This window comes from Neophocaena asiaeorientalis, unplaced genomic scaffold (assembly GCF_003031525.2).
Source record: "Neophocaena asiaeorientalis asiaeorientalis breed wild unplaced genomic scaffold, Neophocaena_asiaeorientalis_V1.1 scaffold260, whole genome shotgun sequence".
NCBI lineage: Eukaryota > Metazoa > Chordata > Mammalia > Artiodactyla > Phocoenidae > Neophocaena > Neophocaena asiaeorientalis.
In genome coordinates this window covers 147,818-168,083 of record NW_020173404.1, presented here as the reverse complement: position 1 = coordinate 168,083, position 20,266 = coordinate 147,818, and the positions used below count along the sequence as shown (strand labels likewise).

Here is a 20,266-nt window from a genome sequence, read left to right as displayed (position 1 = left end):
ATAAAGAAGAGATATGCCGGGCTTCCCTGGTGGTGCAGTGGTTGAGAGTCCGCCTGCCGAGGCGAGGGACACGGGTTCGTGCCCTGGTCCGGGAAGATCCCACATGCCGCGGAGCGGCTGGGCCCGTGAGCCATGGCCGCTGAGCCTGCGTGTCCAGAGCCTGTGCTCCACAGCGGGAGAGGCCACAACAGTGAGAGGCCCGCGTACCGCAAAAAAAAAGAGATATGCCATGTTAAAGTATGAGAAGACTCACTATTATTAAAATGTCAATTCTCCCTTTCAGGCTTATTGTAGAAACTGACACTCTTATTCTACAATTTATAAGAAAATTCTAAGGATATAAAATAACCAAAACAATTTTGATAAAAACACAATGGTAAAGGAAAAACACTACCTGATTGCAAGGCTTGCTGTAAAGAAACAGTAATGAAGACAATACAGTATTGGTATAAAGACAGACATTTAGACCAACAGAACAGAGAGAGACCAGAAACCAACCCACGGTTAATAAATTAATTAATTAATTAATTAAAAGGAATCAGATCTCACATAACCTCCAAACCAGTAAGGGGGACTAATATGAAGAAAGGAAGAGACAGAGGGAGGGAAGGAAGGGAGGGAAGAAAAATTAAACTCTACAGAATAAAATAACAAGATGCTATGATAACACCTGATCTCGCTAACTAGACAGTGTGATCAGGAAAGACCTCTCAGAAAAGTAACAGGTAAATGGAAGAGTACATGTAAAGGCTCTAAGGGAAGGAATCTAAAAGTACGCCCGTGTGACAGGTGCACAGTAGGCAAGGAGAAAATAAGACTACAGAGATAGGGCTTTTCAACCAGAGGAAAATGTCTGTATAGTTCTCTATTCTATCAACTTTTTTCCATCCCTACCACTGCTGTTCTCAATTCTCATCTAGATGCCTACAAGACCTCCTAGCTGATGAACCTGCAGCCTCACTCAAGCTGGTCTCCCAAATCCATCCTTCACAACTGAGCCAAAGATATTTAACAGCTTAAAATTATTAAATGGCTCCCTGTTCCCTACAATGTATAGTCTTAATTTCCTTTCTGACTTTTAAGATCCCTCATGACACAGCCCCTACTTACCCCTCCAGCTTATGCCCCACTTCCCTCCAAAACTACCTGTGGCCCCACACTAAGTTATTTGCATCTTAATAAAACCCACCACATGCTTTCATTACTTTGTGCCTTTTCACATCTTTGAGTTTTATATCAACTGTCTCCTCTGTAAACCACCTCTAATACACACCAAACACACTTAGGTATTTCTCTCTGCTCCTATAGCATCATTTGCTCTATTCTAGATTTGTCATGATGTGGTAGTTATGATGCTTACCTACAAGACTATGATGTTTATCCTACTAGACTTTAATATACAGACTGTATGTTATTCATCTTTTTATCCCTAGCAGATAGCACAGTACCTATTTAACAAAGACTTTTTTGCATAATTAAAAAATAGAGACTCCTAACATTTATGCTTTTAGGATCTAAGCATCCCTAAAGTAAGCATACACAATGACAAACTAGATTCAAGGACTTCTTTAAAATATTTCAAAGATTTAAAAAATCCTATAAAATGACTCTTCCATAAGTCAAATAATTAAAAATCTAGATTTTTAAATATTAAATTTGGTTGAAATGCGGTCCTCTTAGAAATATTTATGCCCCACAATATTACCATAAGAATTAAAAATTTTAGGGACTTCCCTGGTGGTCCAGTGGTTAAGACTCTGTGCTTCCAATGCAGGGGCTGCGGGTTCAATCCCTGGTCAGGGAACTAAGATAGGTCGTGGCCAAAAAAACTAAATAAATAAATTATATATATATATATGAATATTACTTATTATATTGAAAAATAAAATTAATAGAATTATTACAGAAACTTGTAGCAAGTAACAGAAAATTACGAATTTATATTTTAATCCCTATTCAATGAATTCAAGTCACAAATGCACATCTACAGTTTTCACCTTGCTTTCAGATCTCAATCAAATACCATATTGTAGGAGCCCTCATGATCCACTGCAAAGGAAGTAGTTCAAAGAATGTTTACATTTTCAAAAGTTTAATTTGGCTTGGATCATCATACTAGCAAAAAGATTTCATTATAGCATTATTTTAAGATTGAAAAAGTGGAATTACTAAAATATTAAAAGACAGAATAGAGAACAAACGTATGGACACCAAGAGGGGAAAGTGGGGTGGGGGTGTGGGATGAATTGGGAGATTGGGATTGACATGTATACACTAATATGTATAAAATAGATAACTAATAAGAACCTGCTGTATAAAAAATAAATAAAATTCAAAAAAATAAAAGAATAATGGTTAAATAAACTGTGACAGTACAACTTTGGACTACTACAAAACGATAAAATATAGCAATATGTATTACAATATTATGTTTAAAAAGACAATTATATGAACATTAGCAACAGAATTATACGCAAGTATAGACACGATTAGTATAGTATTATACTAATATACTATAGAGGACTTCCCTGGTGGCACAGTGGTTAAGAATCTGCCTGCCAATGCAGGGCATACGGGTTCGAGCCCTGGTCCGGGAAGATCCCACGTGCCGCCAAGCAACTAAGCCCGTGCGCCACAACTACTGAGCCTGCGCTTCAGAGCCCGCGAATCCCAACTACTGAGCCCACGTGCCACAACTACTGAAGCCCACGCGCCGAGAGCCCGTGCTCCACAACAAGAGAAGCCACCGCAAGGAGAAGCCTGCACACCACAACGAAGAGCAGCCCCCGCTCGCTGCAACTAGAGACAGCCCACGCGCAGCAACGAAAACCCAACGCAGCCAAAAAAATAATAAAAATAACAAAGAAAACCTTACTTGAAAAAAAATATATATATATATTATAGAAGTATAACAGAACTAGACTACAGAAAATTGTAAATGTAAGCAGGGAGAATTCATTTCTTTCTTTTGAATTTCTCTTAATCATGTTATATTCTTTTCCACTAAAAAGTTAGTTTTCAAATAGCACATGAAGGGAATTGTATTACATTTACTTACTGATATGTAAGTATTATGTACTGACATAAATTTAAACAAAAATTTTAAGTTTAAAAACTACCTAATTTTTTCCCACAAAATACTAAGTTTTAAATTTCAAATAATAAAGTTATCTGATTTTGGAATTTCCTACAATCTGATGCTAAAGACCTACCTTTTTACACCAGCTATACTATGTAAACTCATTCCCCACGTTTTAACACTTTTAGAGTAATCTCCAATTCCCACAAGGCATCCAATCACTGCAAGTCTGTCAAACTGACAATCTTAAAAAGGAGGTACAACTTGTGGTACCAGCACAGAGAAGATAAAATTTTAATTCATGTACTATGAAAGCTTATTTGCGCTTACTAAGTTTCAGCAGATACATTATACTGGAAATACAAATTAAAACAAATTCCATTTGCAAATCAAAAAGACCAAATGAAACAACCTGCCTCTGACTCAGCAGCTTTTTTACTTTACAACCTGTACTTAAGTTGCGAGGATAAGACTGAAACCTAACTTTCAAACTGAGAAGTAAAACCAGTGCAAAATCAATATTTGTCTTGGCAGGAAACTCCAATGAAAATATGAGATGTTTTGGTCTCAACTTGAGATATAGAAAAGCAAAGGTGCCTCCTTGGGTTATTATTTATCATGCAAAATCCCTTGTCTATAGCTACAAATTAGCTTTTATTGCAGATACTTAACATGTTTCTTTATAGGCAGCGCCTCAGCCAAATAACCTTCCAAATCTGGCACCATGAATTGTTACAGCTTACACACCACTGCAGTTCCTTGTAATTTAAAACATTTGCGTTTTAAGAACAGTCTCCACACACCAACTCTACTGCCAATTTCTCCAGCTGAAAGCTCGAGTTTATACTACAAAATACTATATTTACTCTCAACAACAGAATGCGCTCATTTACAAATTACACAAGAGTAAATGACTCCAGTACACAACTTAAAAATTTCTAACATCATACCTTTTCCATTATCCAAATTAACAAGTCTAAACAGCAGTACACTAAGTGAGGTACTATGACCAAAGTCAACTGCCATATCATCAGTTCAGTAAAATCAGTAATACACAAGACAGACCCCTAATCCCAATCAACTATTTAGCAAAATGGCCACAGGAGATACCAATGAGGGGAAAGTGTGGATTGAGTTTGCCATTACTAGAAAAACGAGTCAAAGCAAGTCTGTACGAGAGGCAGATAAACGTCATGAATACAAATCTAAGTTCATTTCTGAGTTCCAGTCTCACACCAAGAAGGCAGTTTATCAAATTTTTAACAGTAATACAAAGAACAGGGCAAAAAATAAAATAGAGAACTTTTTTTTTTCATGGTAACGTTGATAAAGAACAGGTATCCTTCAATGCTCAGAGATGAAGTTTTCCTTTTACAACCAGTTTTTCTCTTATCACGTGTACACAGAAAATCCTACAGTTCTCTGCATTTCAGATAGCTTAATACACACGATCACCTCAAATCAAATATTTATTGAAAACTTACCTCCTTAGCACAAACATTCTCTCCTTACTACATCCTTCGCCTTCTAAACTGAGACCGGAAGGGAAAACCTACTCCTACGGTAAATTAAGAGTCTAGGGAGAACATCTTAACACGAGTTTGCACACAATTAAGCAGGTTCAGTAAATCAATTACCCAGACTACAATGCTTGACAATTTCTCTGAAGCAAAAACACACAGACAGCTTAGGGTTCATTACTGGAGATGACTCTTTCCCTCGTATTTACACAAGTAACTTCGGTAACTGCCCTGAATTTTCCCGTGTGAAACAAACAGTTAATAGGAAGGGGGGGGGTACTATTTAAAAACTGGGTCATTTCCTATGTATTCTGATGAAGTACGATCTTCGAGAAGGAAAAGGTCTATGAAGCAGAAAAAGAAAAGGAGGGGGGAATAGATGACAGCATCCTCAAAGCAGAAAAGTTACAGCTCTTTACTGGAGTCAGCAATAGGGGCTCATTAGTTGGTTTTTTGGTTTAGTCACTCGGAGTTGAATGAAACCTGCCTTCCTATAAAAGTCATCGCCAACAAAGAAGCCCTGAGGATCCGCCACGGCAAGGCGGAGGAGGAAATGTCCTCAATTCACCTGAGACACCTGCCCAGGTCCCCAGTTCTCTCCCCGCCCTGGTCCCCAACCCCCTCGGGTACCCCGGTCCACGCCCCTTGCCCCCCACCCAGGCGGCAGTCTCCTCGGCGGTCGCGAAGGCCCAGACCCCTCGCGCTTCCTTCCACCGCAGTGGCTCTCCGCAGCCGGGGCGGCGGCACGGGGAGGCCCTTCCCGAGCGGCCTCTCCCCCATCACACCCCGCAGGCTCCGGGGACTCCCCGCCCCCGGAAACCGCAGAGAAACTAGGCCGAGAATGCCAGCCCAGGCCACTCTACGCCTTCTCGGCGACCCCTGCACGCCGGCCCTCGGAACTCAGCCCTCCGAGCTGCTACCTGCCCAGCGCCCACCCGGCCCGGGAGCGCGGGGCTAGATGACGGGCGGCGCAGGGTTCCTCCGCGAAAGGCCCTCCACCGCAGACTCACCTGCCGCCCGCTCCTCCTTCAGCGCCACCCGGGCACAGCCCCTTCCTGGGGCATGAAAGCGCCGGCTTCGGGCCTGGGCGCCCTCGACAGGGAAGGGCCGGGGATTTGCTCTGGCGGCCGCCGCCACCACCGCCGCTCTGCGCCTGCGCCGCCTCCCGGGCTGGGTCTCGAGGGGCGCCGCTTGCAACGAGGGGTAACAGCCGGGAGCGCGAGCTCGCGCCGGCGCCTCGGCTCACCGAGGCCGGTAGTGCGGGCGGCGGGTTGCCTAGGAGCTGCGTGCTGCACTGCTGCCCCGACAGCTGACGGCCATGTTTCTGTTCCCTTTTTCTTTTTTTCCTCCCTCTCCTTCCGCCCCTTTCCACAGAACAGCACTTTCCTTCCCCCCTCCCGCTCCCTTTCCTACTGCGGGGGCGGTGGAAAAAGGCGTGGGGGAGGGGTGGGGAAGGGAGGACGCGGGGGCGGGGCAGCGCTGGGGCCCCGCCCCCGGGGAGGGCCGAGTCCGCACAGCCACTGCTCCCCTCCCCCACGCACCCCGCCGCGACACCCTCAGGGCGCGGGGGTGCCAGTGCCGACAGCCCGTGAGCCCCGCCTCCGCGTGCGCGCGGCGGGTCCCGAGCAGAAACAGAGCCAGGGAGAAAGGGCTCAAGGTACTGCTTTGCACCCCTTCCTGCGGCTCTCAGACTCGCCTGTGGTGCGGCTTTATTGCCTTGGCCTCAAGCAGGTGGCGGCTGATCCTTTCCGGTTTTTCAAAGGCGAGGAAAGGGACTCCGAGTCCCTCAAAGTCACTGAGGACAGTGCTGAGAGAGATGCAGGTCTCTGGATGAGAAGTTTCCTTCCCAGGATGGGAGTTGGAATTCCCACGTATGACAGGGGGCCTCCCAAGCAGTAGAGAGACCCGCCGACTGGGGCTTCCCTAAGTCCTTCCTGGCTGCAGCGGCCCTTGAGAGTCCTTGACCGCGCTCGGTGTCGCTACCTCGGCGGAGATTTGGAGATGGGAACTCGGTACTTGGAAATCGCTCGTTTAAATAATCAGTCCTCTCAGGCCTCCTAAATAACTGTAGCCTCCTTATCCACACGGCTGCATGAATGGTCCGTTCCCTTAATGCAAACTTTATGAGATATTGTTAACTACGTTTTGAAATAATTATATATATGTAATTATATATACATGGAAAAATAACAACTAGTTATTCAGGAAGAAGCAAATGGTTTGAAACAAATTAGAACTCTTTTACCTCCTGGCGGCAAAAAAAAACCTGGCGAGTGACTTCACAGATTCCATGGCAGGTCAGAATTAGAATTGGCAAGATTTGTGCACTAACGATGAGTATTCACATACATAATGATCATTTTCCTGAGAATTACTCTCTCCTTATTAAATCTGTATTTTTGCTGAAAAGTATGAGATTAAACCTCGGTCATGAGGATCCTGTTGTCAATTTACTTCCAAAGTTTATTGCATATATGGATAGTTTAAATTTTGTAGCCAATAGCAGAAACTATTTCCCTGACCACGTTAGCAGTAAGAATTGATTCAGTAGAAAGAAACAGCAATAAAAAATGTCTTATTTAATAATAGTTTGGAGTCATTCTGAGCCTAGTGGAAACCAGTCTTTGACAGTGACCATCTGGACCGAAGTTTATAAAGGAACTAATACTTCAGAATTCAGCTTGTTGACTTCTTGTCCTTCCTTTCTCAAGGGCAAATTAATTAATAGTTTAAAATCATTTACAAGATTTTGTAATGGGTACATTTTATTAACAGTCATAGATTGAGGGGTTTTTCCCTCTTTTCACAGGTTTTTGCACCCACAGAAATGAAAAATGGAAGAAACCAGTATATCTCTTCCATTTGATTGAGAAATTTTTCTCAATTTGCAATGTAGGATTTAAGGATGTCTTTAATTTTTTTTCACTATTTTAATTGTCCTATAGATTTACCATACATTTCCATTGCCATAGTCTACCCAAAATTTCATAGAATGAATTTGTATGTTTGGGGTCTAATTTTTTGTCTAAGTCTGAAAGTCCTTGAGTCAGCAGCAGCCTTTTCAACTGCACTCTTATGGACCCAGGGCTAAAATAAGTTCCTCTTAATTTTTAACACATATTTACTGTCTAAAAAGTGGGAAGGGAGCTGGAGAGCCCAACATAGCATAACATATAGCATAATTGTTTTCGTGATGGTATCACAGTTTCCATTGAGTCTGTATAGATACAAGAATGCATAAAAGAGTCAGCCCACTGAAGAGGGGCATACAGACATCAGATTGGGCATGGTCAATTTCTGCAGACTTCTGCAGATCAGCAGTGCGAAGGAGTGGAATGGAAATGTTGAAATTTTTCTTAAAATAAGCAAGATGTTTTAGGCAGACATCTTCAGTGCTGCAGCAGCCACGTTATTTTCATCTTCCTAGTTGTTGTCTTCAAAAACTCCTAAACATTGCTTTTCATAGAAATATTCAAAGACTTTTATACTGCTATGCTTTTTTTGTTATGCTCACTAGTTTTATTTTTTAGGTTCCACGTATAAGTGATAACATATAGCATTTGTTATCATTATCTATTGTCAGATTTCTCTATCTGACTTAATTCACTAAGCATAATACCCTCTAAGTCCATCCACCTTCCTGCAAATGGCAAAATTTCATTCTTTTTTATGGCTGAGTAGTATTCCACTGTGTGTGTGTGTGTGTGTGTGTGTGTGTGTGTATCACATCTTTATCCATTCATCTGTTGACGGCCACTTAGGTTGCTTCCATATCCTGGCAATTGTATATAGTGCTGCTTTGAACATTGGGGTGCATGTATCTTTTGAATTAGTGTTTTTGTTTTCTTCAGATATATAACCAGTAGTGGGATTGCTGGATCATATGGTAATCCCACTTTTAGTTTGTTGAGGAACCTCCATACTGTTTTCCACAGTGGCTGCACCAATTTACATTCTCATGAACAGCCCTGTGATAGCTTATGTGTATTCACATGTCACATTCTCTTCCAAATCCCCAGTACCTAGCAGAGTATCAAGTACATGATAGGCTCTCAAAAAGTACTTGATGAATGACTGAAATAAATCAGACCATGGTTCCCTCACTTTCTTCTACTCTGTCCTTAGGCAGGTTGGTTAATTTTACTCATCTTTAAAGTGTGTGGAATGATATTCATAAATAAGCTCATTTATTAATTTATAATAAGCTATAATTATCAAAGAGACCAGTTCAGTAATCAATACTTAGCATATGTGATAGATGGCCTCTCATTCATTATAGCTTACCCTGGTAATGATCCCTGCCTCCTGGTTTATGCCCTTGCGTAATCCCCTTCCACTGACTGTGGGGTGGTCTTACTGACTGGCTTTAACACGCAGAATACATCAGAAGCAATGAGATGTCTCTAACAAGATAAGGTTATAAAAAAGACTGGGGCTTCAGTCTTGGATTCTCTCTCTCATCTTCTTGGGTTGCTCACTCTGGGGGAAGCCAGCTAGCATGTCATCAGGCAGCCTTGTAAGTGATTTCAGAAGTGGATCCTCCGCAAGATGAGCTTTGAAATGACTGCAGCCACAGCCAACACTGATTGCAGCCTCTTGACAGACCCTGAACCAAAATCCAGCTAAACTGCTCCTGGATTCTTTACTCACAGAAACTATGAGATAATAAATGTTTCTTGTTTCCAAAATATTGGTGTAATTTGTTGCACAGTAATAGATACATAAAACAGCACAGTAATACCTAGAAGATAGCAAGTGCTCATTAACGGTAGCCCTTCCTGGGAATTCTCTGGCGGTCCAGTGGTTAGGAACCCATGCTTTCATTGCTGAGGACCTGGGTTCAATCCCTATTCGGGGAACTAAGATCCCACAAGCCATGTGGCATGGCCAAATAAAAAAAGCTAGGTCCTCCTTTATTGATTATATCTGGGTTCAGCATGTGATACTTAGCATCCTATAATGCCAAGTTAATGACAGTGTTTACGGTTGCAGTAAGAGAAAGTATCCAGGAAAAGTGGAGAGACTAACTTGCCTGATATGTTATTTGTAAACTATCTTTGCTTCAAGAGAATCATTAAAATGTATTTCATATGATGTCTAGGACTTGCTTCAGAATAATACAGTGGGAGCAAGAAGGTGAGTAAGTAGGGGTTTAGGTAAAATAAAATTGGACATGTGTTGAAGCAGAATGTTTGGTACTTGAGGGTTCCTTATGTTGTTCTCTACTTTTTATGTCTTTTTGAAATTTTCCGTATTAAACAAGTTGTTTTAAGTATTCCATGAAATTGTAAGTTTAGAGTTGAGGGGAATCTTTAGAGATTATCTAGTCTAATTAATTCATTTAACAGACGGGGAAATTAAGGCCCAGCAAAGTTTATTGACTTACCTAGAGTCTCCCAGTCTCAGTTTTGGTGATTTCATAATTGAGTATTGAGTAGAAACTACAGTTGACACTTGAACAACATGGGTTTGAACTGCGCAGGTCCACTTATACGTGCGTATTTTTCAATAAATGCATGCTACAGTACTACACCGTCTGTAGTTTGTTGAATCGTTGGATGTAGAATTGCAGATATGGAGGGCTGACTATAAAGTTATATGCAGATTTTTGACTGCATGAGGAGATTTGCACCCCTAACCCATGTGTTGTTCAGGGGTCAACTGTACTAAATTCATGGCTCTTTATTTTCCCAAACAGAATAACTTGCTCCAGATTTCCTATAATCCACACCTTGTAGACTAACAAGGTACTGGTTCCAGCCCCTCATAATCAGTTTTCAAAAACATAGCCTTTGAAGGCATGGTGCTTCATACCTGTAGGCACTCTTAGCTATTCTTTTAGAAAGAATTTTTAGTAAGAATGACATCAACAAACACTAGATCTGCTTTATTCATACGATATCTAAATGACTCTGTGTGTTCTGCTCTCCACAGGGAGCCCTAGCACACTCTTCTCTTTGTGCTGCACTCCAGTATCTTATCTGGCTGGGGACTCTGTCTCAACTTTATCAGAACAGGCTCATCTAGAGTCTTTCAGAGTTACTCAGCACATTCTTTATCCAGCTCTCTCCAAACATGACTGGAGTAGGAGTGGGAAGGACTGACACAAGGCTCTTGGTCAGAGGAGAGTAAGTGTTCCCCGAGAACAATGTCCCAACAGATCATAAAGAAGAGTTTAGAGAAACTAAACTCGTAGCAGGGAGAGAGAAATAGAGAAAGATAATGGGCAGAGAGGCTGAACAGGAAGGTAGTCTATATGAATATCTGAGTCACAAAACCTGCTGCCCATGACTGGCTTTTATGAGCTCCCGACAGTATTTCAAGTGGAGGAAATAGTCCTCCACCCTCACTCAGTCTTTCCCCACTGTTGAAAACCAGTGTCTGTGCTAACTTGAATACCACTTTAGCACCTACCAAGTCCAAATATGGCCATCTGCCCTAAATGGCACTGGTCCATATCCATCCATCCAGACATGTTCCTAGTTTCCCAAAGGCCACAGGACTGTCACTTATCCTGAGCTCAGCACTTATCTGTTTCCTCCAAACCCGTTTTTTTCTGGGCTTCAGTTATGATATTCCTCACATCATAGCAAGTTGTTCTGAGCACCGATCAAAAAATATTTATATTCTTTATTTCAAAGATAATTTTAAAAAACATTTTATATAGAAAATATAAACAAAAATAGCAGTATAATGAACTCTTCTGTATCCATCATCCAGGTTCAACTCATAGTTAATCTTGTTTCACGTGTGCCCTTCTGACTTCTTTCTTTGAGTATTTTGAAGCGAATACTCAACATCTCATTTCATCTGTAAGTATTTCAGCATGTATCTCTAAAAGATAAGGACATTTTAAAAACCATACCCACAAAGCCATTCTTGCCATTAAAAAACTTTTTTAATCAACATTTTAGTAAATACTTTGTTAATTTTTTTTAGTGACAAAGAACCTAGAAATATTGATATTGTGTCTTCTCTCACCCCTTCCCACTCCTTATGGATCTATTCCCTTGGATACAACTCCTGCCCAGAGGGTTTGAGTTTGCTGTACACCTCTTTGATTGGTGAACTAGTAACTAGAATGTTACTAGAATGTTACTGTCCCATTCCCAACTTTTTTCTAGTTTCCTCCATGCTTCAGAGAATATAGGGTAGGGATTCTTTCCTTTCATGTTTCCCTCCCTAAAGATGGTTCATTAGTCAGTTCAAAAACTCCATAATACATAAGAATCAGAGACTGCCTAAAAATCTCAAAAGTGATACTCTATTTCCAATTTACAGTTAATCTGAGTGCAATAGGCAAAATAATGCTTGACCTGCCCTAACAAAAAAAGAATTGGGATCTGATGCTGATACCCTTTAATACCTATTCAAATTTCCCCCTAGTTTTATAGTTCCTTTCACACAGAAAAGGAGAAAATGAACTAAAGTCAATTCTAGAAGCTGTCTCTTAAAGGGATCAATAGAAAATCATTATTTCAACCCCTTTTTGTTCCAGGTTTAAGCTCTTCTTCATCCTTAAGTGATCTCATTGAACTCAATGACATTAATACTATCCGTGTGTTGTTCACTCCCAAATTTACTGCTCTAGCTCTAGTTTTCCCTAAGCTATAGATTCAACCGTCAGACTACCTCCAATGTCTAAATGGCATCTCACACTTTACAGGTCAAAACACAACTCTTAGTTCCCTCCCTGTCTTGCATCTCCCCCCACAAAAAAACTATTCCTTTTTAAGCTACCTCATTTCATTACTTGATACCATCATCTCCGCTCTGACCAAATGATGTCCTCCTCAATCACCAGATTCAAAGGTGGATCAGCTGAACTGAAGACATCATTTGGCAAGCTACAGGAGAACTGGAGCAGGGGTCAGCACTGGGAGAACTGTCCGGCATGTTCAGGGCCAGCGCCAGGGAGCCACACAAGGACCAGCATCTATAGAGCATTGATTGCCTTTCAGTGGTGCACAGCATGCAGTCATGTGAAGTTGTCGCCTTAGCTGTGTGTTTGGTGGTTGAGTGTTGTGGTCCTTCCGTTGACAGCAGCCTGCACATAGCTGTGGTTCTTGACTAAGAGAGTGTAAGCCTGTGTCCTGAGACTTGAACCCCTAACCACATTGTCCATGTAAACAACTACCCCTTTTTACATTTTTAGGATACAGGCCAGGGTGACTTGACACCCGCAGGAACAGTGGTAGTACAGAAGGAAAAGCCTTAGCACTAACACTTGGGAGGGACTGGGCAAAGATGAAACCACCACCTTACAGAGAAAACGTGTTATATAAGCTGTGTTCCTGCATGAGTTACAATGCTGTTGACCATGAGTTCAATGTTAATGAATCGATGATATTAAATATGGTGTCTTTAAGCAAAAACACACATAAAACAAGGTGATGTGTTGATTGGTTGACACAAATGTTGTGAACAGAGGCTCTCAGAAACCTAACCGTTATTTCCACTAGGAACAATGGCTCAGTGTTTGCTAATTCAGTATTCTCTGCCTACCCTATTTAAAACAGCACTCACATTATATCATCTTGCCCTGTTTTCCCCATACTGGTCACTGACATTTATTGTCTGTTTATGTGTTTACTATCTCCCCTACCAGTATGTAAACTCCATAAGTATAGGAACTTTTATTTCATAAAACTTTAATTTTATTTTATTATCCTGGCACCTAGAACAATAGTAATACTCCGTAAATATTTGATGCTGAATCATTCGGATAATTAAGCAGCCCTTTTAGGAATCCGTTCTCTCCACCAATTTTCAACCTTTATGTTTCTGGTCGTTTTTATGTCCTTAGGATTGCTGAAGCCCTAGCACAGGTAAACCCCAATTGGTCCCGCATCTCCAATCCTGCAGATATGCCTGAGCATGTCTGAAATCTCTGGGACTCTTATTATCCATATTTCTTCTTTGTGCAATCTATGTAAGAAGGTTCTTTGAGTTGGATCCAGAGCTTTCAATATGATTGTAAACAATTCTATGATAGCAATAACCATTAACTGACTAATGCCTAAAAGAGAAGAGCAAGTTACCAAATTCTGTCTTAACTGACTTGAATGACATGGTAATTCTCAACTAAATGGTTTATTTACTGATGACTGCTGCCTTCAAGAATTATTAGAAGGAATTCCCTGGTGATCCAGCGGTTAGGACTCCATGCTTCCACTGCTGTGGGCCCAGGTTCGGTCCCTGGTGGGGGAACTAAGATCCCGCAAGCTGTGCGGTGTGGCCAAAATAATAATAGCACTTTGAGCATGTCAAAAGGAAAATTATATTGTGTTTACTTTCGTTGTAAAGTTATTTGCTATTTTAATACTCTTTGGATGTGCTAATATCTCCTAATGAAGGTCATTAATTAAGAAAGTAAAAGGAGAAGGCAAGATTCTGCAGAAAATTTACATCTATTCCCACTACTCCCCTAAACTTCAGATCCATATTTCCTAGGACTTACTAATCATTCCACATAGATTTCTACAGTCAAATCAAACTCAGTCAAAACTGCATTCATTGGGAAAGAATAGAGCAGACAGTCTTTTGAATCCTAGTATTTTTTTTAAATTGAAGTATAGTTGATTTACAGTGTTTCAGGTGTACAGCAAAGTGATTCCGTTATATATATATATATTCTTTTTCAGATTCTTTTACATTATGGGTTTTTTACAAGATATTGAATATAGCTCCCTGTGCTATACAATAGGTCCTTGTTGTTTATATACTTTATGTATAGTAATGTGTATCTGTTAATCCCAAATCCTTAATTTATCCCTCCCCCACCTCACCCCCATCCCCGCCTTTGGTACCCTAAGTTTGTTTTCTATGTCTGTAAGTCTATTTCTTTCTTTCTTTCTTCTTTTTCTCAGGAAGAAAGAGTCTGTTTAATGACACGGCTGGGTCTGGTTACAAACATCAGAAACTGCAAAAGGAAGACAGGCAGTTACATGGACGGCTGCATGAAGATGGCACAGGAGGGACACAAGTACAGTAGCCACAGCAGCAAAACATCCTTGAGGAAGATACACATGACCACGAGGCACACATGGTGGGTCCCCAGCAACATCGATCTAGATGGGTGGACGGGACCGACTGCCAGCCAGCAGCCAGGAGGGGAAGGGGAGGGAAGGCGCTGGGCGCTCAGAGCTCCAGGATGAGATGTCATCACTGCCCCACTGACAGCACCCTGGATCCCCCTCCCACCGGGGCTATCTTAGCGGCAAAGGCAGAGCTGGCATTTGAAGTTCCTTGACCATGGCCGCTCCCCCAGTGCAGTCAGCCTGTCCAGGACTCCTGGCCCCCTCTCTCTGCACCTTGGCCATTTGGGGGCAAGTCAGGGAGGCACATCCTTTTGTTGGGGGTAGAGGTAGGGAGAGCCAAAGCCTTTTTGCCTGAAGTGGGAAGCAGGAATGTGGGGAGCTGGTCAGAGAGAATGAGCTGGGCTTTGCCGGCAAGATGGGTCACCCCAACCCTGCCCATGCAGGCCCAGGTCCTCTCTGTGCTGATGTGGAACCCTTGTCATCTCTGCCAGAACACTGTTCTCTGCCTGGAAGCTACCAGGACCCCTCAGTGGGCAGAACCGAGGCTTCACACGTGCCTCTGGGCCCTCCGTGAGTCTATTCTGTTTTGTAAATAAGTTCCTAGTATTTTTACTTACTCCCTGGGCAAGCTATTTAATGTCTGTATTTCCTCATGCATAAAATATCCATCTTGCAGGGTCATTTAAGATTAATTATCATTTGCCACAACTATTTATCAAGCATCTACTATTGGTCAGTCACTATGCTAAGAACTTTCATTGTCTACTACTCCAGCCATACAGGTGAATTGTCATTGTTCTGTCTCATGAGATAATGTATGTAAAGCCTCTGTCATAGTGAGTGGCGTGTACTTGGACAGGGGTTGGCACACTGCAGCCCTTGGGCCAAATCCAGCCTGATGCCTATTTTTATAAGTTAAGTTTTGTTGGAACACAGCCATGCCCATTTGTTTCCTCTTTTCTATGGCTGCTTTTGCACTATAATGGCAGAACTGAAGAGTTGTGACAGAGACCATATGGCCTGCAAAGAGAAAAATATTTGTTATCTGATCCTTTACAGAAAAAATTCACCAACTCTTATAGTAGGAGACCAACAAAAGTTACTTGGATGTACCTTTTTTTGGCCATGCCTCGCAGCATGCGGAATCTTAGTTCCCTGACCAGGGATCAAACCCGGGCCCCCTGCAGTGGAAGCCTGGAGCCCTAACCACTGGACCACCAGGGAAGTCTCCAACTTTGATGTACTTTTTATCCAAATAGGAGGCCAGAAAAATAAAGCACACGAGCAGGGCTAGATAGTGGGTCACGAATGACTACTTTCAAGGGTGAAAAGATTTTTACCAAAAAATAAAAATACGGCTTCCCTGGTGGTGCAGTGGTTGAGAGTCCGCCTGCCGATGCAGGGCACACGGGTTCGTGCCCCGGTCCGGGAAGATCCTACATGCTGCGGAGCGGCTGGGCCCGTGAGCCATGGCCGCTGAGCCTGCGCATCCGGAGCCTGTGCTCCGCAACGGGAGGGGCCACAACAGTGAGAGGCCCGCGTACCACAAAAAAATAAATAACTAAAAATAAAACAAAGGAAGAATAACAGAAATGGATGTAAATAGAGATCCTAATTTGTGACTTCCAGCTACATTGCCTACTGCAGAGTGAGCAGCCTCTAATACAGAGTGGCAAGCAACACGCTCATAGAAGAATTAGAATTCTCTGGAGAGAGCCAGGTAGCAAGTACTCAGTGAATAGGTTAAGGATGTAGAGCAGAAATCTGTTTATCATGGAAAATCTCAGGAGGCAGAGTGGAAAGATTTGTAAAGGAAGAGCAAGAGCAGTGGTGGCTCTAGAACGTTTATAACAGAAGGAACTTAGGAGTGTCACTGGTTGAAAATAATGTCACTTATCCATACCAAAGAATGGGTATAACTGAAGGAGATCCTAGGAAATCTGAAGCTGTTCCCTAACATCCCATAGGCACTCTCAACCTCTCCACTATTGGGAGGTTGGGAGTGGGAAAGGGAAGCAAAAGTGTGGGCAGCACAAAAAACCATTACAGAAAGGACTTATATTTTGAAAAGTGACTGAAGATGATGACAGGAATGATAAACATGGTGGTATCATCTGGCTTCATGATTTTCAAAAGGATTCTTATTATACACTTGCTTTAGCTTGGGTGGAAGCTCAGGTTGTAGGAGAATCGGTAGCCTGTCGAAGATGATGGTCTGATCTGTAAACTTTGTAGGCCAGAAGTGAACAAGCCTTACAACATTAGTCCTTTAACTATAGGTAGTCAGCAGTGTTTACCAATCAAGTCGTTTTCATTCTTTAACCTGTTGGAATTACGGCAATCAGAACATCAGATTATAGAAAGGTAATTTGAAATATTTAAGTGGTTAAAAAGAAAAGAGAAAGTGAAACCATACTGTCAGAAGTTCTTAATCTTGCTTTTTGGTATGCTCTTGCTGTTTTTTCTTTTTTTTTTTAAAATAGAACCATCTTTTAAAATGCTTTTTTTAATTTCAGAGAAGTCATGTAAAAGGATAGCTAATGATTTCTGGAAAGTGTAAAAAATAAACAAGGAACCACCTGCAGTGTTGTTTCAGGGGAGTTCTAACTCATTAATATGTACTCTCATCTGTACTAGGTTTCTTTTTATCATTCAGGGTTTACAAGCTTTTCTTTACTGTGCATTTTGCCAGTCATGGCATCTCCAGAATTTTTAGGCAGAGTTCAAACTTGTTTCATATTGATAGAGTCAATATCTTAGGGTAACGCTTCTGAAGATTCCATCCTATTTGGGGGCAAAACTCAGAAGCATTTTTAACTTTACCTATTTAGATTAAGTTCAATGACAGCTTATATTCTTTTTCACTTTGATACTAATATTCTTCAGCTCTTTAATTTTTTAAACATATGAAAGTTATTTTAGAACTGGACTTATAGACTGGTTTGCTCAGAAGGCACCTAAATCACAGCACTATTAGTAATGTTGTTCTGGTGTGCTGAAAATAAGGTTTTTGAGCCGAAATGTTAGAAAAGGGGTTTACTTATAGAGAAAGGCCCACAATTATGTATATAATTCAGCCAGAAAACCTGTCTAAATTACCATTCATATTAAGTAAAGAAAAGGCAAAGGGCTAGTAATTTTTCACTCATTCAGTAAGTATTTATTGAATATCTACTGTATGCCTGCACTGTTCTGGGCACTGAGGATACAGCAAGACAAAACTCACAAAAATTCCTGCATATTCTAGTGGGGGAAGATAGACAATAAACAAGGTATATAGGAAAATAAATAATATGGTAGAGGGCGGTAAATGTTAGAAGAAAAATTATGCTGGAAAGGGGAAAGGGGGCTGTTGCGGATAGGGTATTTACAATTGTTAACAGGGATGCCAGTCAGCTTTGAACACTCTAATATAAAATGCTCTGGGGGGGGTGTGGCTTCCCCGGTGGCACAGTGGTTAAGAATCCGCCTGCCAATGCAGGGGACACGGGGTCGAGCCCTGGTCCGGGAAGATCCCACGTGCCTCAGAGCAACTAAGCCTGTGCGCCACAACTACTGAGCCCGCATACCACAACTACTGAAGCCCACGCGCCTAGAGCCCATGCTCCGCAACAAGAGAAGCCACTGCAATGAGAAGCCTGCGTACCACAAAGGAGCATAACCCCTGCAACTGCAACTAGAGAAAGCCCGTGCACAGCAACGAAGACCCAACGCATCCATAAATAAATAATTTTTTTTAAAAAAAGTAAAATGCTTTGGGGCTTATAAGACACTTAGCTGGAAGCTTGAAGAGGGTTCCAAGAGGCAGGAATTGGAACTGGTGGTAACTTGCCCAATTTTTCTGATTACTTAAGACCTTGTGCATAGGCAGAACATTATTTCATCCCCAGCCTCCCCTATCTTCTTCACCTCCACTACCACTTCTCCCTGCCACTTGCTTTTAATTTACCCAATTAAAGTGAAAAGGGGGGGGGGAAGTGTTAGAACTATTTTGGCTTACATTTTGAGCCTGATGCATTTTTTAAAAAATATAAATTCTGATGAGTTCTAGAAATGGAAGCCATGTAAGAGCTAAATTCCCATAGCTTTTGCTATTGCAGGTAAACTGATCACTGAATCCACCCTAGAATTTCTTTCCATTTGAGATATAGCACAGAGTCCTAGAAGGAAATGAGTCAAGAGTTTTGAGTTTTGGGTACCAGGCATGCCACTACCTACCTAGGCAACCGGAATCATGTCCTCAGCTGAGAAACTCTAAAGCGCCGTGATTCTTCTTCTTTTTAATCAATTCAAGTCATTAATTACATAAACCTAGTTGAAATATAGCTTCCTTTTTTGTTTCAGGAAGTAAATATTCATGGCTAAGATGATTAAACTGGGTTTTGTGTATGAATTAAACAGAATATGGATGTTATGACTGAGTTACATGACTCTTTGGTCTCCAGGAATGTTTTTCATTAGGAGCATGTATCAAATTCTTTGCGTATATTTATAATTTACATCAAAGTGGATTTTTAAGTGTAGAAAAGATTAATTTGCATAAGTTAATATCAATTTTGATTAAAATTTGAATAGCTTTAGAAAACTAGAATATTTATTTAAGATCAGTTTAGGGAAACTGTATTTTTTTGCTTTTTGACCACGGCATTATACATGAATAAGAACTTGGTAAATAATGATAATTAATTATAATAGCTGCCAGGCAGTTTGATAAGTGCGCTTTATACATTAACTCAGTTAAGACTTACAAGCACCTCATGAAGTAGGTACTGTTATTTCCTCCATTTTATAGATAAGGAATCTGGAATTCAGAGAGATCAAATAACTTGCTCAAGTCCTTGAGCCTAAATTTGATCCCAGGTTTATCTGACTCTGACTGGCTCATTATCAGTATTGCTTCCCTAGGGAAGAACGTTCTCATATGAGGTGGCTAAACACTGGCAGAAGAAATTGACAAGAGATTTGGGGAGAGTTTGGTGCATTTTGTGTGAAAGCAGGGATCTTGAGTAGATTACCTCAAGTGAGTCCCACCTATCCCAAAGTTTGTACACCTGGAGCTGCCAGTTCTTACTTAAATTTAAAATATTATTTGTTGTAATTTATGTAACAAATGAATACCCATTAATCCGGACATTTGTGTTTTTATTTGCAAGAGAATCCTCAGTATGTCCTTCTGATCTCAGAAGATCATTCATTACAAGCCTATTCAAATAGTACACGCAAACTGCTATCAAAAAAACTAAAACTCAACTTTATTGTAACATAGCTTTTTGCCTTTACAATATGGTCCAAGAATATTATGCCTAAAGCACTTTCGATAACAATATTCCAATCTATTTCATTTGGATTTCTGTATCACTTAGTGTTTTTATATATAAAGGTACTTATCTTTTCTCTTGCAAGTCATTATTAAATAGTAATTTGTTATTTCCAGGTTACTGAACACAGAGAAAAATTCTAACATTGCATGAGATATCTTATAATTTAAAATTTTTCACTGTTAGTTTCAATTAGTCTAAGAAGTGTTTTTTTACCCCCAATTAAATTTCAAGTAATATGCTGAATAGATTTCATATAATAGTCACTCATGATTCAAAATTATAGTATGTTGGCCAGCATTAATTTAT

At 41.0% G+C, this 20,266-nt stretch overlaps 1 protein-coding gene across 2 annotated transcripts in view; it reads right to left on the bottom strand.

Moving 5' to 3' along the window:
* The window catches only part of DENND4C (DENN domain containing 4C), a 125,514-nt gene extending 119,502 nt beyond the window's left edge, over window positions 1-6,012 (bottom strand). For both annotated transcript variants that reach the window (XM_024747153.1, XM_024747154.1), the window contains exon 1: window positions 5,610-6,012. The gene's annotated coding sequence lies outside the window, so the exon portion shown is untranslated. The remainder of the gene's footprint in view (window positions 1-5,609) is intronic.
* Window positions 6,013-20,266: the final 14,254 nt, after the last annotated feature.